Raw genomic sequence first — 25,231 nt, 5'->3', positions numbered from 1 at the left:
GAGAGGTGAGTAAAATAAATTTAGGGCTGAAGGAGAGATGAGATAATTTAAAGTTTAAATATTCATTAATTAACATTCATTAATAACTTGAGGGGCATGAAGAAGACGAGTGACATTGAAAAGATAAGACAAGACTACTCAATGAGATTTTTGAGTTATCCAAGAAATATTCTTTGCTGCTTTTAGTAGTACTATTTTATCTCTCTTCCTTCTTTTAGACAGAATCTTGCTTTAAAATTAAAAGAAAAAAAGATTTTCAAATAGATATGTCATCTGTTGCAACAAATATCAATATCAACAACTCAATCATCTGCAATAACAGAGCAAATGTATATTTGATAGGGTCATCGAATATGTCATCTATTATAAGAGATATCAATATCTATTTAAAAATTTCTAAAAGCTCAGTCATCTATCACAATAGATGTAAATGTCTATTTAATAATTAAATCAGATATGTTATCTGTTGTAACAAATATGAGTATCTTTTAAAAAAATCCATTAGCTCAATCATTTTTTGCAACATATTTCATTGCAATTGATGTTGGTAGAACCAGGTATGAATGAGTTCATAGGTTCAACTATAATAGCAATTGAGTCTTTGCAATTGCATGGTGTTGGTCTTGTATTCATCCCGACTCGAATCATCAATCGATCACTCTAAGTTGAAAAGATTCTCATTAACTTAATGTTAAGCTAGTTACTAAATTAATTTTAGTAGAACTAGGGATGAATGAGTTCATAGGGTCAACTACAACTTTAATTAAGCCTTTCCAATTGTATGATGTTGGTATTGCGTTCATCCCGACCCGAGTCATCGATCGATCACTCTGAGTGGAAAATATTCTCATTAACTTACTGTTAACCTAGTACCTAATTTGATTTTTTTAGAACTAGGGATGAATTAGTTCACAGGGTCAACTACAACATCAATTAAGTCTTTACAATTACATAGTATTAGTATTGCGTTCATCTCAACCCGAGTTATCGATCGATCACTCTATGTTGAAAAGATTCTCATTAACTTAATATTAAGATAGTACCTAAATTGATTTTGGTAGAACTAGGGATGAATGAGTTCATAGGTTCTACTACAACTTCAATTGACTTTTTGCAATTGCATGGTGTTGGTATTACATTCATCCCAACTCGAGTAGTCGATTGATTACTCTGAGTTGAAAAGATTCTCATTAACTTAATGTTAAGCTAGTACCTAAATTAATTTTGGTAGAACTAAGGATGAATAAGTTTATAGGACCAACTACAACATCAATTAATTCTTTGCAATTGCATGATGTTGGTATTGCATTCATCCCAACCTGAATTATCGATTTATCACCCTGAATTGAAAATATTCGCATTAACTTAGTGTTAAGCTAGTACCTAAATTGATTTTGGTAAAACTAGGGATGAATGAGTTCATAGGATCAACTACAACTTCAATTGAGTCTTTGTAATTGCATGGTGTTGGTATTGCGTTTATCCCAACCCGAGTTATCGATCGATCACTCTGAGTTGAAAAGATTCTCCTTAACTTAATGTTAAGCTAGTACCTAAATTAATTTTTGTATAACTAGGGATCAATGATTTCATAGGGTCAACTACAACATTAATTGAGTCTTTGCAATTACATGATATTGGTATTGAGTTCATCCCGAGTCGAGTCGTTGATCGATCACTCTCAGTTGAAAAAATTCTCACTAACTTAATGTTAAGCTAGTACCTAAATTGATTTTGATAGAACTAGGGATGAATGAGTTCATAGGGTCAACTACAACTTCAATTGAGTCTTTGCAATTGCATGGCGTTGGTATTGCTTTCATCCCGACCTGAATCATTGATCGATCACTCTGAGTTAAAAAGATTCTCATTAACTTAATGTTTTAAAAACTATATCTTTTAAAATTTTTAAAATTAATTAAGATCAATTTGAACCAAATTAACAATTATAAAACTTGTCATTCTTTTCAAAAATTACAAATCAACCCATACAAATCATCCATTTGTGGGAAAAGCTTTTTCTTATTTCAAATCTCAAGTTCTTACTCTTCTCTCTCTCTCTCAATAATACAGACAACAACTACTCAACATATTTCTCAACCTTTCAAAACAGATCAATTTTCTTTCCATTCTCGATAATATAGTTGTTATTTTTACTTCATTCTCGCTTGTATCCATCGTTTTATATGTATTTGCAGGTAACATAGTTTGAGAAGAGTTCTACATTTGTTCTTTATTTCAAAAATTAGGGCTTTTTAGTTAATGATGAAAAAAAAGACTTTTAGTTGTATTATCTTCGAGAATGGGTTAACAATTTTGTGTTTTAATGCTAAAAACATAGGACGCACCCGAGAAAACCTTAGTTTTTATCATAGTATTTTGTTGACTGTCGTGGTATTGTTGGGTGGTGTTTGTGGTATTATTGGTGGTTGTTGCTGGTGGTTTTAGTATTTGTGGTTTTAGTGGTGGTGTCGGTGGTCTTGGTGTTGGTATTGGTGAAATTAGTGGTAGTGTTGGCAGTCTTGGTATTTTTGTTGGTATTGACAGCGTTGGTGGTGGTCTTGGTAAAAATGGTGGTGGTCTTGGTAGTCCATCTGTTGCAACAAGTGGAAGATTTATTGGGAGATATTAAATACGTCTTCAAACAGATTCCCCATCTGTTCCAATTGATGGGTTTTCTGTTGGAGTATTTTTTTTTTTGTAATGTGGCAAATAATAATTTATTGAAATTTGTCTTACCTTTTTTTAAAAAAATCATTCAGACATCAAATTAATGTATTTTTTATTTTTCTATTATTTGTAGTTAAAAGATGTCTCCCAAAAGAAAAGACACTGAAAGTGGATCAGCTTCTAACCACCAAACAAAAAAGGCTAGAGTACAGATAGATTCAGAGAAACTTCCTGAACAATCTCAGTCAGGGCAAGATGAATCTACGAAAAGTGAGAACTTCTTCTCTCAAATGGGGAGTGAATTAATATCTAAATCCCAGCATGATCCTGTCAAAACCATTAGTATTGACAGGTTTTGAGTTGCTATACCGATAGATTCCCCTACAGAAGTAACCAGTGATCTTGTACTTAAATGTCAGTTGGGGAAAAGTTTTGATGAATTTAGGAGAGTTATGAAGAATGAAAACATAGGCGGACTTTTTAAGAGGAGATGCTTTGTATACTTTCTTAAGCTTCCTGAGGACTACACTCTCCATTTCTAAATGAGCATGGTATATAGTCTTCTCAAGCGCAGGATCAAGTACGCAAGGGATGATAAAGATTCAAAGGAGGGTAAAAAAATAGATAAAATCTTGATCAACTACTGTGGCATGCCTTTTTGTTTTGGATTGAAAGAGTTTTCCATAGTGATGGGCTAAGATACGATCATCCATAAGAATCTTTTATCAAGAAACCAACCCACAAAAGGTTCAACAAATGCAAGAAAAAAAAGGGTTATTGGGCATTGTTGGACGTAGCTAAAAAGTAGGCGATTTAATAGCAGATCTCAAGGATAAAGCCATACCAAAGAAGTACAGGTAGAAATTGAGCTTAGTTTGGTTTGTCCATTCCATTATATTGGAAAGAGACGTTAGGAAAGTTATTGAAGATGATTTGTTGGTGCTTGCTGATGATTTTGAGAAATTCAACGATTCTCCCTGGGATATGACAACTACTACCTGACTATCCAATATTTACTGCCAAAGCTATCCATAGGTACCACATTATATGGCTTTTCTTAGGCTTTCATGGTAAACGTAATTACTATTTTTACTCATCCATTGATTTATATTGAATATAGTTATTATGACTTTTTTTTTCTTGCTTGTTTACATTTTTTAGGCTTGGTCATTTGAAGTCATTCCTTCCCTCCAAAAATAGTTCAAGGATTACCCGAATGAGGTTTCTCATCCAAGGATCCTTAGGTGGTTGGCTTCAAAGGGAAACAAAAAAATTAAGGAAGCTGATTTTTTTAACCCTCCGAATGATGCAGTACGTCTTCTTTCATCTAAAATAATTTGCCTCAAAGTAAGATATTGAAACAGATGTGCTATCTGTTGTGACATATGGGTCATTTTTTGCATTAGATTATCCATCAACTACAACTAATCCAACAGATGGGTAATCTATTACGATAGATGATCTATATTTTGCAATAGATTAACCATCTATTGCTCTGGTTTGCTAAACCTGACTCAACAGATTACCCATCTACTGCAAATTATGCAACAGATGGGTAATCTAATACAATATATTATCAATTTATTGCGACATACAAATCAAATGTTGTGACAGATAGATCATCTATTGCATAAGTTTGCCGTGTTACCATGTAACCCAACTGACTGCAAATTATTATTATATAATTTAAATGCCTTCTGTCTTTTTTTATAGGTTGTGCATCCTTGGATCATGCCTACTGAGCAGAATTTGGGAATAACTTCTTTTATTACTCGAGGTCTTGTTGATACAACAACAGGCCAAACAGTGGAGTTAATAAAGAAGGAATTGGCTGGAGCAACTGCCATAAGAAGAGCAATTAGGAAAGGTTAGCCTAATGTTGAAGCTCTTCATGGCCAACCTACTGCAACAGATCTGGGTGCTTCTTCTGGGGTGCTCCTGGTGAAGTTGTTGATTATGGTGGAAGCCATCATACTATTGTTGCTGTCAGTCATGATTATGAGCATATTGGTGCTTAGGAAAAAATAAATATGCTTGGAAACACCCTTTACGCAAGTCCCTCTTACACTTACACCGGTCCTTTCTACCCTTATAGTGGTCCTTCTCACCCCTCTTTACCCTTATGTTGTCATTATAAATACAAAGTGTGCAAGGACAGAGAGGATAAATTCCTTGAAAAACTAGAGGCTATTTTTAAAGCTCCCGAGGATTTAAAATCCAAAAGGGGTGTCATACCATCCAATAAGGTAAGGGATTCATACACTCCTACAGTGGCGGTTAAGGAGAAGAGAAGAAACATTAGACAAATACTCTCCATTCTGAAAATAGAAAAAATTGCAACTCCTTCCGCTCCAAGAGTTTTTAAAGTTCAGGGGCCGCCGAAGAAGGTGGACATAGACGCGACACTTGGTGATGAAGAGAAGAAGGAACTGCAAAAAATCATGACTGGCGAGATGGAACCTCCACAAGAATACATAATGCATTTGTTTGCTGCCCAAGATTTCATGAGTATGCCAAATATGTGTGAGTGGTACATGGACAATGTAAGTTTACTTTTGCTAACTTAACCTTCTAATCTACTCCATGAAGAAGAAGCTACACAACAGATGTGCAATCTGTTGGAACAGCTGGGTATTCTGTTATAACATATTGCACATCTGTTGTAATCTATGAACTAATTCAGAGAACCCTCTGCAACATAATTTTCCACTGTGTTTATCTTCTTTACTATTACTAACCTATTTAAATATTGTCTTATTATACTACAGTATATTGATCAAATTCTCTGCCTTAGAAAGGGTAGGCAATTAGCGTAACCGGATGCTTATGATATTGCTGATAGAATAATAGACCTCAACTTCTACAAAAATTTCAAGGGTAGCTATGATACTCTCCATAGGCAAGCTGGTCCCAGTGTCTGGGAAATTGATAAGTTAGTTTCTATGTTCAAATGGGATGAAGGCATGATAAACTATGTTAGAATGAAGATGCTATATCCACACGGCAAGAGCTGGACCAAGGCAAAGAGAATCCTTGCAGTCATGAACATGGAAGTCAAACATTTTCTCACTATTGAGATACTACTTGATGAATAAATATTAAAGTTTATGACTGCAACTTACTTGTCTTCAGGGAGGCCACGGTTTAAACCCACGTGCAGCCACTCTTGAAATTATTTCCCACGTTGTTGATACAGAGTAAATTGATAGATCATTTGCCGGTGGATGTCTTAAAGAAGAAATCATGGAATTTTAAAGGTCTAAATAAGAACATCCACCTTTAAAAAAAAATAGGTGTCGTGTGTGGACCGTACTCGCTTGCATATATCGAGTGTTTACCGACCGACACAGAAGTGGCTGGTATATGGGATGCCATTGTGGAAAAGATGCCAGAGGTTTGGGATTATGGGGTACTAACTAAATGGTCGGAGCCCGTGTATAAAGAAGAATATGTACAAAGACAGAGAAGAACACGATAATAATTTTTTATCTTTAGCCATTTTGTTCACTTTACATTGTAGTGGCAATTTCTTATGTCTGATAAAAGTTAAATTTTTATAATGAAATAGATTGTCTATCTGTTGTAATAGATATCATACCTGTTATGACAGATTGATTATCTGTTGCAATAGGTTGGTCATTTATTGTATTATGCAAATGTTTCTCAGCTTCTAGTCACACTAGATATACAATCTATTTCCATATATAATTTATCTATTGCAACAGATAGGTAATCTATATGAAAAAATCGAAAAAGTAGGAAGACCTACTATATAATTTCCAGTAGATGACCTACATGTTGCAACATATGTGTTAATCTATTTGATAAGATATGCCGTCTGTTGTAGCAGATATATTATCTGTTGCGATATTTGAATCTAGTATTTTATTTCAATTAGAGTAAAGACATCATCCCCCCCCCCCCAAACTTGTCGCCTTAACTAACTTTAGCATTTAAACTTAACTTCTATTTATTTATCCCCCCCTTAACATCTTTAAAGTATATTATTTTTACTCCTCAAGCTGACGTGGATTTTTTTTTAAAAAAGTGCATTTTTTAATTTAAAAACTGATATGGCCCCACTTGTTAATATATATATAATTTTTTTTTATAAAAAACTACCTTCTTCATACCCCTCCCTCCCAATTTTCCATCTTCTTCTTCTGCCCCCACCTCCATCCCACCCCCACCATAATTTTTACCCTCCAAACCCGCCAACACCAACCCCCCTTTCTCCTCCAACCACTAAGTTCTCCACCACTAGCCCTACCCCTTCCTATCCAAACCCTCTTTTTCTTTTCCTTCAATTACCAAATCCTTTACCCCACCTAAACCCCTTGACTTAAGATCATTAGAAAAAAATAAAATTGAATTTCTAAAATTAAAAGTTATCTTCATGAATTTGAAAATTTGAAATAAAATTGAAATTAAAGAAAAGTTATTAGCGGCGGTGTTAATGGTGGTGGTGGTTTTAATGGTTTGCATATATTTTTTTATTGATTTGTTTTAATCATTTTTCGGTGAATTTTTCCAAAATATTTTGGAATGAAGAGTTTTGAATTGGAACGTGGTGATGCTATTGCATTGTTGTTTCTTAAATTGGTGGTTTGATGAAGGAATAATTGGTGTTTTAGTTTTGCTTAATGGACAACAACAATGGCTATTGGTAATATGTTTAAGTTTGAAGAAGATAGAAAATGAAGGATAGGGAAGAGGTGGGGTGGTTTGAAGAAGATAGAAAGGGGGAGGGGGCTGCATTGCAGGGTAAGGGCGGGATGGGCGGGCTAGGTGAAGGGTGTGAAGAAGAAAGAAAATGGGGTGGGGGGGTGCCTTTTTTTATTTAATATATATAAATATATATATAATTATATATACACATAATATTTATATCAATAAAATAGTAAATATATTTTTTTTTATTTTTTTTAAATATATAAAAATAATGTGTGGGGGATTACTTTTTTTTTTTAGAAAAATAGTAATTTGCTACATGGCAATGACGTGGCTCCGACGTGGCATTGATGTGTAGGCGAGTGTAACACACTCTCCATTGTAAGAGTAGTATTCAGTCTTAAGGGGTGAAAATAATTTACTTTAAAGATGTTAAGGGGGGTAAATAAATAAAAGTTTAGTTTAAGAGCCAAAGTGAGTTGAGGCGACAAGTTGGGGGGTGGGTAGGGGGGAGGGATGATGTCTTTTCTCTTTCAATTAACAAGTTCAAAATTAAGGATTAAATTATATTCATAGACAACATAAAATAAATAGAAGCCTTCGAAAATTACATGAAATAACTCAACAAATAAGTGAAATGTGAAAAAGTTATTATGGGTACAAATGATCTACTCTATAAATAAATCTACAAGTTAACCAAGTAGGATAGGTTATTACATTGACAGACTCAAGCTATAAAGATATATTCAATATGAACAAGTTGTTCTTCATCCGGTGCTACATAATTTGGCTTTAATCATCATGGATCTTTAATGTTGCTTTTGTACGGTTTCTGAGCTTTCGTTTCTCCATATTTCCATAAAAGAGCATCATATATTTTGCGGAGTAATCAGACATCAAGTCTATCATTTGGTACTTGTAATCCATTACTCAAATACTCAGAGTAAGCAGCAACAAAAAAAACCACAATCCCTGTATTTTAAAAAAACAGACAATCTATATCTTGTAGTTAATGTAAGCGTTGTGAAATTTATGAAATGAAACTAAAATGTGATACCTATAGTTCAAACTACCAATGGTTTGTTGAGAAATTTCATCAATATATTGTACGTCTAATAGATTACCCATGTTATCCCAGTATGCTTTAATTGTCGACCAATTAGTATGAATCTTTTGATCCAAAAAGCCACTCATATCAAGGTAAGTAGGAAATATTTTAGCCAACTTTTGTATCTCAAACGATGGCCCAGAATGTCTCCTTTGCGACATCAAGTCTTAAACTTAGATGCGCCTCTCTTTTAGAACAACTACAGCCAACACCCAATGGAATTCATCACCACAATTTCTTGGAATGTACACTTCGTCTAACAAATGCCAAGGTAAGCCAGCTGGAATGCTAAAACCTTTGATGATGTTGATTTAGACTTTCTCATTTTGAAAAACTTCCTGTTGTTTTTGACAATACCTATTGTAGGCATTATTGATGTAAGCTTTGTATAAATAATTGCCTATCGTGTATCTGTATTGTTCTTGTGTTTGTAACTTGGCCTTCTTTCGGAGGTAGTAAAAAATGACATCGATGTGCTACACATATCATCAAATATTTATATTACGTGGTAAAAAATTTATACACAGATGCAATTAAATAAAGTACTAACTAATAGTAATATGTATGATATTTAAACCTCATCATTCCAGCAAGTTTGGAGATGTGACATCAAATAGAACCAATTCTTCATTCCGAGATTTGCAACAACAAAGTCGAACATATCAAAACCAAGACTTGATTTGTTCACTTTGTAGTGTTTGCCATTTTTATTTTTACATGATGATTTATATGTGTTAATGTCATGTTCTTACAACAAGAATTGTATAAATCAATATCTTTAAAATTGATTTATATATCTGCTGGCATGATGCTTTAACAGCCCATCGATAATCCATTCTAAATAGTTGTTGATCAACTTTGTTAGTTTTTTTGGAGCCTTATCCGAGATGTTGAACCCTTCAAATGGGTAATTCTTCCATTCTCCCGAACAGACAGGCTTCACTTTTTCTTCTTCTTTGGAAGCAGTTGATGTATTATCAATTGTGTTATTATACTCTTCAACAGTAGCTTCTACTGTGACATCCACCAGAAAAATTAAAATTGTCAATGTTAATTACAAATATACAACATATTATCTATTTGTTGCAACTGATGAATCTTATGTTGCCACAGATGGATCATCTGTTGGGAAAAATTCGAGCAGGTAAAATAGAACGATACTATAATTTCGAATAGATGACCCATCTGTTGCAACATAAGATTCATCTATTGGTACAAATTAAAATAGTATGAAAACTTATTTGTATGCTGAAATAAATGGACATATGTTGCAACAGATAATGCATCTGATGCAACAGGTTAGACAACAGTTGCAATAAATGTATATATCTATTTGATAATTTTCAGCAGATATATCAACTATTGAAACAGATAAATGCCTATTTGTATATTGGAATAGGTGATATACATTCACCTTCTTCAGCTTATGCTGCTCTCCTGTGACCCTTGTACATTGACCAATGTTGTAATACAAAGACAGAGGAGTTGCAATTTTGATTTTTTCAAATCTTGATGATGCCCTGGAAATATCTTTCCTTCTCCTCTTAGCCACCTTGATCTCTAGTGGATTGTATGGATATGAAATCCTCTTTGATGGAATGACACCCCTTTTAGATGTCATTTCCTTTATAGAAGCAGTTAGTTCATTAATAGCATTAATCATTTCATCATATTTCTCTTTGCAGTCTTGACATATGCATGCAAAACATTCGCTAGAAGTGGCAAAATTTGTATAACCAGTATGCTCATAATCATAATGATTTGTTTTTTAAAAAACTTTAAAATCAGCATCATTATCCCCAATAGCAGTACCACTACCACTACCACTGCAATCATCAACAATAATAAGCCCACCCTCCAAAATTATTTTTCTTGTGATGGTTGTTTCTCCAAACAATTCTATTTTTACTCTATCAATGACCTTAGGATCCAATAAAGTTTGCACAGAACGTAAAGTAAGAAAAAATGGCATCTTTAACTCTCGATTGGTTGGAACAAGCCACTGATGGATCTTAAATAAATCAGTTCATATATTAGAATGATGATGAAATCATTTAAAATAATTATTAATTAAAATAAAAACTTAATTAGAATTAGACTTACTGCTTCCTTTAGGGGATTGAAAAGATGAATAAATTTTATATTTTTATCATTTTTGGCTAACAACCATCTCATCATTCTTGGATAGGAAACTTCTTCCTAGTAGTTCACTTGTTGTCTCAAATAAGGAAGACTTCAAATTCCCAAACCTATAACATAATGACAATAAATCAAAAGAAATATTGAATAAAAAATAAATCATATCATAATAACGGAAATATTTACCATGAAAGCCCTTGGAAAGCCATATAAGTCAATTGTCATTTGACGTTAATGGAGTCAACAAATATTTGACAGTGATTTTGAAGCTTTCATAACCCCAAGGATAGCTGTTAAATGCCTCAAGATTCTCAGTGAGATTTATTAAATTGAGTATTATGTTGTTGTTAACATCTCTCGCCCAGAGAATATTATGTACAAACCAAACCAAGTACAATGATTGTTTGTGCTTCTTTGAAAGTCTTTTACCTTTCAACACTTCTATCAAATTTTAATTTTGAAGGTTGGACCAAAAATGGACACCATGTTATCACAATCACTCAACTTGTCTTTGCCTTTTTAGGTGTGCAGGGTGCTTTTTTGGGTTAGAGTAGGTATAACTTGAGAAGAAGGAGGAGGATAACATTTTAGTCCAGTAACTATGGAAAACTCCTTCCAACCAAAACAAACAGGAATGCCACAATAATTTATCCACACCTCATCCATCTTATCTTTGTTTTCATACATAAACCTATGCTTGAGAAGATCATATACCATTTTTATTTGGAAACGAACATTGTTGTCCTCCAGTAAATTAAAATATTGCCTAAAGCAGCTTTCTCTGAAATAAGAATCCATTTTTTGTTTTCGAAGTATTTTTTTGAAGGCGTCGAAAGATTTTTCCATAGCTGACTTAACCACAAAATCACATGTTAAATCTATGGTACCATCGTACTGCATTCTCACATGATAACGATAAATGCTGAAGGCTTTGACCAACTCTTCGGTGGAAGGGCTATTAGCATTTGAATCATCTTTTTTGAAATATTCCTCCTCTCCATGTTCATTATCTTCTACTCCTAATTGAGATAACGATTGTAAAGCAAGGTCATAGAGTAGTGGATGTTGCCTCACTGCTTCACTTGTTCCTTTACTTGGACTTGATTCGGTTTCTTTTCTTTTGGGAACCATATTATCTTAAATTAATAGGAACATTAAATAGATTATAATTGATTAATGCATCATTAAAAAATGATAATAGTAAATCTAACATGCACAACAATAAAATAATAGTTCCAACAAACCACACATCTGTTGCACCAGGTATGTTATCTATTGAAACATATAACCGACCTGTTGCAACGAATGAGTAAATTGTTGGAAATAATAAAAATAGATCGCCCATCTGTTGCACTAGGAAGGTTATCTGTTGCAACATATAACCAAACTATTGCAATGGATAAGTAATCTGTTGGAAATAATACAAATAGATCACTCATCTTTTGCACTAGAAATGTTATCTGTTGCAATATATAACCAATCTGTTGCAGCGGATGAGTAACTTATTGGAATTGATTAAAATAGATCACTCATCTGTTGCACCAGGTAGGATATCTGTTGCAGCATATAACCAACCTATTATAGTGGATGAGTAATCCATTGGAAATAACAAAAACATATAACTCATCTGTTGTATCAGGTAGGTTATCTATTACAACATATAACCAATCTATTGTAGCGGATGAGTAATCCATTAGAAACAATAAAAACAAATCACTCATCTGTTACACCAGGTAAGATATCTGTTGTAATATATAAGCAACCTGTTGCAGCGGATGAGTAATCCATTAGAAATAATAAAAATAGATCACTCATCTATTGCATTAGGTAGGATATCTGTTGCAGCATATAAGCAACCTATTGCAGTGGATGAGTAATCCATTGAAAATAATAAAAATAGGCCACACATCTGTTGAAACAGATCACTCATATTTTGCCAAATGAGTTATCTGTTTGATCAATATTATTTAGATTTCTTCCAAATAGAAGAGTCTTCTGTCGCAACAGATAAATTATCTGTTTTGTATTAGAATTTTTAGATCAGATGGTTAATCTGCTGCATCAGATGGTTAATCTGTTGTATTATATAGTTAATTTGTTGTATCAGATTGTGAATCTGTTGTGTCAGATGGCTAATCTGTCATGTTCGATAGTTAATCTGTTGCATTAGATAGTTAAACTGTTACGTCAGATGGTTAATCTGTTGCATCAGATGGTTAATATGTTGTGTCACTATTTTTATCCAAAACATAATAAATCAACCCAGCAACACCAACACAACACACGCCCACTAAGAACATCAATGATGACAAAAAATTATCATTAAATCGAATCAACAGTACGACAATAAGAACTACAATAACAATAAAAATTATATTTCACACCGAAAAGAGTAAAGAAGAAATGCCAGAAATTAGGATTTTATTTAGTTCGTATTTCAAATTTAAGAAAGAAATATTGAAATTGTTAACCAATATTAGAAGAGAAGTTGGCTCAAGTTATAATTTTTTACCTATGAAAGAAGAAATTGGACGACAAAGAACTCGAAGTTGTTGTCGTTGGAAAAGTTAGATCAAGTTACTTTGTTTCCTCACGTTGATTGATGGTTAAAAGTCGAAAAGAAACTCGCCCAGCTATTTGTCCCCGGAGCTTGAAGGGAGAAATTTTTCAGTACTATTGGTTGGGAGAGAGTTGAGAGACTGTCTCTCGAGAGAGAAGAGAGAGACAGTTGATTTGGAGAGGGGTATGGGTTCATTTATATTTTTGAAAAGATTAGAAAGTTTTGAAAATATTAATCAATCTACAATTAACTTAATCAAGTTTTCCTAATTATGTTTGAACCTTTAAGTTGGTCAATGTCACCAATCTTTCATTCAAGACTTAAAAGACTCCTTTTCTTTAATTTTCTCCTTTGAGACCTTTCTCTTGGTCTAATATACCACAAATTATAATAATAACAATTGAAATAATAAATTGAATAAAAAATAAAGAAAATAAGATAATCTTCTTCTTGGCTAATGCGCAAATAGCTTGCTCTCTTTAAGGAGAGTCAAGCCACTGTAGCATAATCCACACCGATCCAGCAGTATCAACTTTTGACTTATCTCGTCCAGGATACAACATCTTGTCAACGATTAGTAAGAGTCTAAAACTCCATCATAAGAACACATTTTTTCAACATATAAAATGCTCCTTTTAATAATGAATATAGTTAAAGACTTCAAATATTTTCTTTGTCTCCACTATCTCATTCACTAATATAATTATTCTCTTTTGTATAGTGAATATAGTTAAAGACTTGAAATATTTTTTATTTCTCAATTCTGTCTTTCACTTCTATATATAATAATATTTTTCCATCCTTTATCATCTTTTTTTTATACCATAACAAAGAAAGAGACACCATTATTTATAGGCAGAGATTTATCCTTTTACTGAATAAAAAGAAGATGGATAGTAAAGTTGATAGATAAATGACCTTTAGGTCACAAGAAACTAATGCCAAAAAAGTTACAAGAAATTAATGGTCATTTGAGTTACAATACATAATGTGATAGATAATGGACAAATAAAGTCTTAGAAGTCATAAAAATTATCTAAATATAATAATACACTTTTGTTCACTTTATTTATCAAATACAAGAAAGAAGAATCTCAGTTCTATAGGCATACCATAAATGAGGGGTTTTTATAAGTCGGAATGTTTTATTTTATTTTATAAATCAAAATATTATACGTTGTTTTATATTCAATTTTAATTGTTTAATACAGGTTAGCATCTCTGTTAAAAGGTTAGATAAGTTGAATTGTTTATTCCAACTAACTTAGTCTGGTTCTACTTTAAATTAATAGCTTATTTGTGTATATTTATATTTTTTATGGCTTATTCAGTCGCAAGTTCAATAATAGAAGCCTTTTACGCACACATATTATATGTAGCTTATCAATCGTTCACCTATCTATGTCATGAGAGTTTATTCATATATGTAACAACCTCTCGATCCCTCGAACTACGTTATATTATGGTCCATCACTAAGTAGGTCAATTTATGATATTCACTATGTTTCACTCAATTATCGAGCATTTAAGACAAACGAAGCCTAGAGCAAACTTTTTATTATGTATGTGTGTCTCCAAATTACTTTTGATATGGTAAAGATATTAAGTTATGCCCTACCCCCTAGATTTGTCATCTCCATACTCATATTTTCTGATGATGAACTTTGATATTAGTTGTTGGGTTACGCCCAGGATGCGAAAATGCGAACTTAAGAAATAAGATGATATTATCGAGATTCATCCTTATTTGATGAAGTTCGATAATGATACAATTCTAAAGGATTTGTATTATAAGTGTATTTGTATATGTGTAGAATACCTCAGGAGATCATATTTCTTAGGAACTAGTGTTCCTATATAAGATAGTATTACTACTGCCATACTGATAAACAAATATTGATATTATTATTGAATGAGAGAGCCTCTTAATTTATAAAATATCATATGTTTACTGATATGGTATCAGAAGCCATCTTGACCACTTCTTCTTCTTCCACCACTTTTTCTTCTATCAGTGTTTTCTCTCCCTCTACTTCCTCACATCTTAGCCATGCTCACCACTTTATTTACATCAAATTAACTTCTACCAATTATTTTTTTGGGAAAACTCAATTGTTACCTTTTCTCTGTGTTCAAAATTTATTGGGATATGTTGATGGTTATTTTTCGTGACCACCATCCCATATTATCATAGAAGGAAAATATATGCCAGAAATTGATTCTCGTCATGTCCAATAGATCCAACAGGATCAACTCATTTTGAGTTTACTTGTATCTTTTCTCTCTGAAGATACCTTACTAATTGTTGTTAGTCTCGTTACCACCAAAAAAGTGTGGGATGCTCTAGAAAAGGCCCTTTCTTCCCCCTCTAATACTCGGATTCTCAATCTCCATATGTCCCTTCAAAACCTCAAGCAAGATAATCTTCATGTCATCCAATATCGTCAAACAACTAAACTTAGTTATGATGAGTTAGCTGCTGCCGGTAGATCTCTCTCCCTTGTAAATTTTAATATCTATATTTTTAAGGGTCTTCATTCCAATTTTAAGGATCTTTTCACCACTTTTTTTGCAAGGCCTGAACCTGTGACATTTTCCAAACTTCATGGTTCGCTACTAAATCATGAGTTCATACATGAACACACTTTATCTTCCTTTGCTATATCACTCTTTCCAAACACTGATCAACTCACTGCTCACATTAGTCAATGATCTAATACCAATGATCGTTCTCATAATGATACCTCTAATTCTCGTGGTCGTGGAAGAAAATCTAGAGGGAGAGGTAGAAGAGGTGTTCATTTCTTATTCTCTCAAAATAATTCGAATGTGAAAACCTTGCAGAACTATTTTGACACCAAGCCTCGCTGGAAAATATACAATGGAAACTTCCAATTAGCCAAATACTTTCAACATTATAGTGACAGGATCAATCCTTCTGCATATCTCTCTCATCAGACACCAATTCCATTGAATTAATCTTGGTTCTTGAACATTGGAGAACACACCATAGTACACCAGATCTCTCTGACATTCATTTAGTAGAACCATACAAAAGGGGCAGATCAATTATAGGTTGAAAATGGTACCTATTTACCTATCCACAACACCGGTAATTCTTTCTTTCATTCGCCAAATAAATATTTCTGTCTTACTAATATTCATCATGTTCCATTCATTACTAAGCCATTACTTTCTATCCAATATTTTGCCTATGATAATAAAGCCTTCTGTGAATTTTACCCTACTTATTTTCTTGTTAAGGATCAAGCTACCAAGAGGTTTCTCCTTTTCGGTCTGAGTAAAGATGGTCTCTACACTATACTTCTCAAGCTCTCCTCTGTATTTCATCCCTGTACAGATCTTTTAGTCAAGGTTTCTCAAAATTGTTGACATATTTGCTTGGGTCATCCACATAAACACGTCCTTCATCAAGTTCTACACCAACATATTTTACCACTTTCTAGCTCTAAGTTGAATAATACTTGTAGTGCTTTCCAACTTGGCAAGTCATACAAATTAACTATTTCAATTAGTAGGGATGAAAGTTTGGCATTTTTACAATTATTATATGTGAATGTTTGGGGACCATCTCCCTTTCTTTCTTCAAAAAGTCATATTTACTTTCTTATTTTTGTGGATGATTATGGTAACTTTGTTTGGGGGTTTTATTTGTTTTAGAAATCAAATATTTCACTTATTTTTCTTCAATTTAAGGCACTTGTTGAAAATCAATTCAATACCATCATAAGGGCTATCTAAATAGATGGTAGTGGAGAATTCGTGTGCTAACTCTAATTTTAAATAAACATTGAATATTTTATCGCTTTTCATGTCCTCATACTCATGAACACAAGGAAAGTAGAACAAAAGCATTACCACATAGTTGAAATTGGTCTTAGTCTCATGGCGCATAGCTCCACTCTGTCAAAATATTTGAAAATTACTTTTAAAACTATTGTTAATTTAATCAATAATCTCCCTTATCAATCTAATAATGATTTTTGTCCATTTGAATTAGTTCACAAAAATCCTCTGATTATCGCTTTCTTAAAGTATTCAGGTGTGTTTGTTTTCCCTATCTATGTCCATATAATAAACATAAGTTTGAGTTTCGAACAATGCCTTGTGCTTTTCTAGACTACATTATGAAATACTTTAGTTATAGATCCCTCAATACATAGACGGGCAGGTTATATTTGGCCTGTCATATGCATTTCGACGAGGACCAATTTCCTTTCTTCTTAAATTCACTATTGGGTCTGCCTCCAAAGTATACATCAAGATCAACTCTCATTGGCTCTCAACCCATATTCAACTACCTATTTCTCCTCCTGCATCCCATGTTACTATATTACCCAACATTCCTAAATCAACTCCATCCTCAGTGTCTCCAAATTTCTCTCAAAATTAAGCAATTAATCCAGTCCAACCTTCCCCGTCGTCTCCAGTTCGTATTAATTATCGAATAGCTGCGTCTTTTTCGTCCATACCACTTATTGTTGATCTCTCTTTATTTCCACCTGGTTCTACTAATCCTAAACCCATTACATCAAAAACCTCTAAGATGCCTTCTATCCCTAAGTCGACCATTAGTACTCATACTATGCAGCTACATAATATGCCACCATCCACCTACCTTGTCATTGCGTAGTCACCAATGGTTTCTCCAACTAGTGAACCAACTTGCTTCATTAATACTAGTAAGTATATGGAGTGGTGTGATGCCATGGATTGAGAGATGACTGCTCTCTTGCATAAAAAAACATAGTCTCTTGTTCCTCGCAACCCCTCGATGAATATTTTAAGGTGTAAATATTTTTTCGTATCAAGAAATATTCCGCAGGTATTATTGAATTATGTAAGGCAAGATTAGTATCAAAAGAATTTCATCAACAAGAAAGGCACAATTTTTTAAAGATATTTAGTCCAGTATTCAAACCCACCACAATTCGAGTTATCCTAACCATTACGTCATCTCATAACTGGCCTTTACGCCAACTTGACGTTCAGAATGCTTTTCTTCATGGTGACCTTTGCGAAGAGGTATATATGCTCAACCTCCCGATTTTATTCACCCTTATCTCCCTAATCATCTTTGCATGTTGTACAAGTATTTATATGGACTCAAACAAGCCCCTTGTGCATGGTATTTAATACTTTTAAGCTTTCTTGGACGTTATTTTCGCTAGCTCAAAGTCTGATGCCTCTCTTTTTGTCTATAACTCAAATAAAATCAAGGCTCACATGCTAGTGTTTGTAGATGATATAATATTTAATAGGAGTGATTCTATATTCTTGGACATAATTATTCTTCAGTTAGGTTCTGCCTTCGATATTAGAGATCTTGGTCCCTTGAGTCTTTTCCTTGGCATTCAAGTTACACGTAAAAAGGATAGACTCGCCTTATCCCAGAATCACTATATTTCTAACTTATTGGAATGTCCCAAAATGCAGAAATATAAGCCAATAGTGAAACCCATGTCTATATTTACGCAACTTCACTAAATTGATAGTCCTCTTTTCTATGATCTATCTCTATACCGACAGATTATAGGAGCACTTCAGTACCTAACTCTCATTAATGCTGAGATCTCTCCTTTGTGGTGAACAAAGTATGTCAATAAATGCATAATCCTTCTATAAATCAATGGGATGCTGTCAAAAGGATATTACGATACTTGCAGCATACTAAGGATATGTGTCTTTTCATTCCTAAGTTCGATACTTAGTTTCTTTAAGACTATGAATATTGATTGGGATGTCTTATTGGATGATCAAACATCAACTGGTGGTTACTCTATCTTCATGTGATCTGATTTAGTGTCTTGGTCATCAAAAAAGCAACCTACGATTGCTAGGTCTTCAACTGAATCAGAATATAAAGCTTTAGCTGATGCCGCTGCTGAGCTAACTTGGATTAAATCGATCTTATTTGAATTTGAAATTTCTCATCCTAAAGATCTTATTTTATGATGCTACAATGTTTTAACTGCATACTTATCTGTTAATCCTATGTTTCATGCTCGTAAAAAACATATGAAAATCGATTTCCATTTTGTAAGGGACAAACTTGAAAGGAAGGACCTACTTGTACAATTCATCTCTTCCAAAGATCAGCTTGCCGATGTCTTCACCAAGCCATTGTCATCAGCTCATTTCTAATCCTTAAGGGCCAAACTTAAATTTGTACCCATCTTCCATTTGCAAGGAGATATTGGGACATCCTTATCTGATGAAGTTGGATAACAATACAACTCTATAGGATATCTATTGTAAGTGTATTTGTATATGTGTAGAATACCTAAGCATATCATGTTTCTCATAGACCTAGTGTTCCTATATAAGATGTTTATTGCTGTCATATTGATTAACAAAAGATGATATTATTATTGAATAAAAGAGCCTCTTAATCTATAAAATTTCATGTGTTTAGTGATAGGTATGATATTGATGACTTTCAGCAAATCATGCAATTTCTTTCGTAAAAGATCTCATATCATTGCAAAGTATTTTTACATCTTATTATATGTATCTTATTCCCAATTAATCTTTTCAATTTATTATATGGGACATTTGTATGACCACCGAAGTTATCTATAAATCTACAGAATCACATCACAAATGTGAATTTTAAGTGCACTTAAATTGATATTCGATCGTTTACTAGCAATTTTTAATGCCAGTTAGCTTTCAAAATTGTGAAAATATCCATAGTGAATTTTTTTGGAGGAATGAAAATCATTGTTTTCTAGTTACGTTTCTAGAATAGTCTAGTGATGGAATATCATAGATTCTTGTAGAATGTCCTCGTGTAGTATCTTGAATTAGTATCTTATAGAATTATCTAGATATTCTAGAGTAGTAATAGAAGATAAAGTTCACCATATTTTTCTTGTAGAATTATCCAGAAGATTTTCTAGAACCATCCATGAACAAGTATAAATACGGATGGTCTTATACATTTGTAACCAACCAAAAAATAAATCAATTCAAGTAGTCTTCTTCCAAATCCAAGTTCTCTCTTTCAATATCTTCCTACACCTAGCTTCCTCTTCTTAGTTGAATCATTTAATCTTAGTTAATGATATTAGGCTAGCAGAAGGTCTTCCCAGTACATCTTTCTTATGTTATTCTCTACATAGTATTAGATCCAAAGTCATAGATTGACTTTTGTTTATTTTAAGATCGGGTTTGTGGTTGATTCAACTGGTTTGTGCAAATGGATTTAAACGGTAGCATATAGAGTTGTTAAATCAGTTAAATTACAAGGTATGGAAGACTTGTATGGAATCATACCTTGTGGGTGAGGATTTGTGAAATGTTGTTAACGGGAGTAACATAAGTCCTCTGGACGACGAATCGGAGAATAGTAGTGCATACAAGAAGTGGAAGAAGATTAATGCTAAGGCAGAGTTCATTCTAAGGAGGTCCATCTCCTCTATTTTATTTGACCATATTATAAGGTGTAAATCAGTTCATGAAATTTGGAGGCCCTCGGCCAGTTATTCAATAAGAAGATGAAGCTCGACAACAAATATCAAAGAATAAATTGCCGAACACCACTCAAGGTAATCTTTCTATTGCCGAGTACTTTTTAAGATTAAGAACTTATGTTTTGAAATTTTTTTCTTCAATATGAATGAGACTATCTCTAAGCACCAATGAGAAGAATTATCATTTATGGTATGAAACCAGAATATATTCCCTTTGTGACATCAATTCAGGGATGGGATAAACAACCATCCATGGAGGAATTTGAGAATTTGTAGTCATCACAGGAGTTACTTGCCAAATAATTGGCTAAAGAATTTTTCAATAAAAGGGAAAAAAACTTCTCTTGTAGATTACAAGAGGAATGTTAAAGGAAAAGCAAGATATATGCCTCACTCTCGATTATCAAGTGGTTCAAGCTCGCGTGAAAAGAAGAAAGAGTCGTTTAACAATTATAAAAGCTTCTCAGATATTATCGATGTGGAAAATTAGGATACATAAGAAGATATTGCCGAGCCACGAAGAGCAACATGGCCATACTAAAAAAGTTATTGAAGAAGAAAACGGATGGGAAAGATGCTTAGAAGCTAAGAGTCGAGCAATAAATGCATTATTTTTCATAAATTTGAAAAGATATGGGGCCAGATATTAAACAATCCATCATGTAGAGAAGGAAGGCACTGATAAGAAACAAGATATTACTGAAGACTTTTAGACTGAAGACGTGGTAGCTGCTATTAAGGAATTCAAAGAAGAAGATCTTGAAATTAATAATAAAAGTTTGAACGTGAAAGATGTCAAAATAGAACCTGAGCAAACAGTGGATGAAACTTTATATGAAAGTAATGATGTAAAGCCCCAAGAGTACACCCTGGGCGTCACACGATGCTTACAGTCTCGATAGACCACAAGCTAACCCATGAGCTGGTACCTGATATGAGCACTGAATAGCATAATCATAAATGTGGAAGAACAACTGATATGCCATAAGGTTTTAGTAACTGAAATCAATGTTACGTTATAAATTTAGAAAATATCTGAATCTGGTGGGATAAAGATAAACTGAATAACTAATTGACATGCCTGAAAGTCTCTAAACTGACTGAATATAAGTTGATGGGATAGGCCCTAACTAACTCTATCTAACTACTAAACTAAATATATGAACTAAAATAGACTGTCCTCGAATCATGAGGGCTCACTACTGCTACTGCTGAGAGTTTGAAAAGTTTAAGAATGATCTGGGAACTAGACGTCTCAACCTATGATATAATACATCATAGAGCAAAAGAAGAGAGTATGCGATCAGTAGTTTGAATGTATTGGTATGCTAACTGAGGTAGGCTGATATGCATAGTTTCATGAACATAAATAAATAATCATTTGAATAAGCATGTATAGCATGAGACACTGAATAGAGTATACAAAATTTATAGATACTTAGAATACAAGAAATCTGTAATTACTGAAGATGTATGTAAACTATAAATACTGAAGATACATAAAATTTATAGATACTGAGGATGCATGAACAAACATATAACATGATCTGAATATAGTTTATAAATACTAAAATCTAATGTATGAGTTACTAGTAACTATACATTATGGTCAAGTAACTGAAACTGAATAACTAATCTGAGACTGCAACTAAGACTGTAGGAGGTATCATCTATCCGATATGCCCCAATCTGAGCTAATTGGGGTCCAACCTGTAATCTTAGTTGGAAGGGTGTTAGTACCATTCCATTGAGTAATAACGTTGGCTGTGTGGATCCACTAAACTTGTGTACTGTATTGTCCTAAAGAAACAAGGGTGTAAAGCTTGAACTAACGGGTGATCCCTGCGAGATAGTCAAGCCTAAACTGATGGGTGACTTTTTATATCCTATACCGGCTATGTAGTTTTGGAGAATAAGGACTGCTACTAATGACTCTACCTATGTGACAGGGAAGTCGTCATCCCTGCACTCGCTCGGTGCTAAATCATACTCCCAACTAAATGACACTGGAATGCTAAACTATTTTGAGCCTAACTGATTGTGATAACTGATTGTTCTGATAATACTCATATTATGTTATACATCTATTCTATATGTACTAAGACTATATAAATATCTAATTTTTCAAATGTTTATAACCCCCAGGTCTCGATAACAAAAATCGTAAAACAACACTTAAGCTTGGAGGACATAACCTGAAGGCTTTTGTTAAATATTTGTTCTTGTAGGCATTTTGTCAAACACTTGTAACACATAGTTTAATCTAAGCTTGGGAATAGTATAAAACTTTGGGTGATAGCATGGATTCAACATAAATAGCTCTAAATCATGATTTAATTCAATGACTGATAACATTAAAACATGAGGGGTTGGATAACAACAACAATTTCATTTATACACGGTGTAGAATCATAGTTCATGGAGATTCATGGGTGAAATCATAATTTAAAATTAAAATAACTTGAAAAGATCATAATTTTGCACTTAAAAGATGATACATGGACTTCATGGGAAAAAGGAACCCATGGATGAACTTCTAACATACCTTAATCGATGAGTTTCTTAAAGTTCTTGGTGAGTTCCTTGAGATTGCCCTTGGTTTCTTGAAGTTAGGGTTTTCTTGATTGAGAGAGAATGTTCTTTAATTTGGTGGAAAATCTATTAATGAATAATATTAAGACGTTTTTAAGGATTAAATCCCATATCTGGGTGGATTAAAAAATGGCAAAAAACAAATTTAACCCTAGACGAAGCTTTTAATTTTCGTAAAATTTTTCCGACCTGGGCCTTTGGCGCGATGTGGATATATCGTGTCGTGTCCCTAGAAAATGACAATTGCAAACTGGATCATCAACGCGATGCGGTGGAATTGCAGTGCCCTTTTTTAGGCAAACTTTCACCCTTGGCGTGATGCATCGTGATTGCGTTGGAACACTGAAATTGGACAATTATAAAAATGACTGGTGGCGCGACACAGTGGTATCACAGTGTCCCACTGGTTTTTGAAAATTTCCATTTGGCATGGATCCGCGTTACGCTGGTTGCTAATTTGGCACACTGTCTTACTAAATATGTTATAACTCTTCGCCCGGGTACCAGATTTGGGTGAATTTTTTATTGTTGGAAAGCTGGCTGAATTTTCTACGCATTGGTAAGCTCTAAATTGAAAAATACTGAGTATTTTCAAAAAATTTATGTAGGATAACTTATGTACTGAGAGTTAATTTAAGTTGAGAAAATATGGGGTATTACAATATCTCCCCCTTGGGGACATTCATCCTCGAATGAGACTGAATAGGCTAGAAGCACTAAAGAACTGCGAACACATGCTAAATATAGTGATGAAAACGTGGTTTAATGACTGAGTTTGAGACATGATTTATTACTAAACTAGGTCTGTAAACGCATGACTGACATAAACATGATATACAACTAAAACTGAGCATGATAAAGAGAAATCCTTAAGAAGATTAATACCTTAAACTGAATTGAAGTTTGCGGAGAAAAGATGAGGGTACTTGGTCCGCATATATGCTTCTGCTTCTTAAGTGTCTCCCTCAACGGACTGCTTCTGGGAAAGAACTTTAACTTGTGAAACTTCTTTATTCCTTAGTCTACGAACTTGACGATCAAGAATTTTGACTTGAAATTCCTCATAGGAAAGACTGTTCTGAACATTTACACTTTCTAAGGGAACAACTAAAGCTGGATCACCAATACACTTGTTCAACAGTGATACATGGAACACTGGGTGTACTAAAGCTAGATTCGAAGGCAACTCAAGATAGCAAGCTATCTTTCCAAAATGACTGAGGCTTCTGTAAGGATCGATATATTGAGGGCTGAGTTTCCCTTTCTTGCCGAACCTCTTCAATACCTTCATGGGAGAGATTTTTAGGTACAGAAAATCACAGAGCTCAAACTCGAGATCCTTTCTCCTCACATTTGCATATGATTTTTGTCGGCTCTGGGCTACCTTAAGCCTTTCTCTGATCAACTAAAGTTTCTCTAAAGCATCAAACACCAATCAGGACCTACTACCGTTGCCTCACCTACTTCAAACCAACTAATTGGAGATCTATATCTCCTACTATAAAGAGCCTCAAACAGAGCCATCTGGATACTAGAATGATAGCTGTTATTATATGTGAATCCAATCAAAGTCAAGTGGTCATCCCAACTATCTTTAAAGTCAACTACGCATGCTCTCAACATATCCTCAAGAGTTTGAATGGTCCTTTCTGCTTGACCGTCTGTCTGAGGCTGGAAGGCTGTACTAAGGTGGACTTCGGTACCAAGACCCTTTGGAATGCTTTTTAGAAGTGAGAGGTAAACTGGGTACCTCTATCTGAGATGATACATAAGGGAACACAGTGTAACCTAATCAACTTTTTGAGATAGAGTTTGGCATAGTCCTCAACTAAATAAGAGGTATGGACTAGCAAGAAATGAGCTGATTTGGTCATCCTGTCTATGATGACCCAAATAGAATCATGTTGATGACGGCTACGAGGCAAACCTGTCACAAAATCCATGTTCACTTCCTACCACTTCCAAGTGGGAATACTGAACTTCTGGATAGACCCA

Source organism: Capsicum annuum, chromosome 4 (genome assembly GCF_002878395.1).
Source record: "Capsicum annuum cultivar UCD-10X-F1 chromosome 4, UCD10Xv1.1, whole genome shotgun sequence".
Lineage (NCBI taxonomy): Eukaryota > Viridiplantae > Streptophyta > Magnoliopsida > Solanales > Solanaceae > Capsicum > Capsicum annuum.
Note: the sequence above shows the minus strand (reverse complement) of the source record.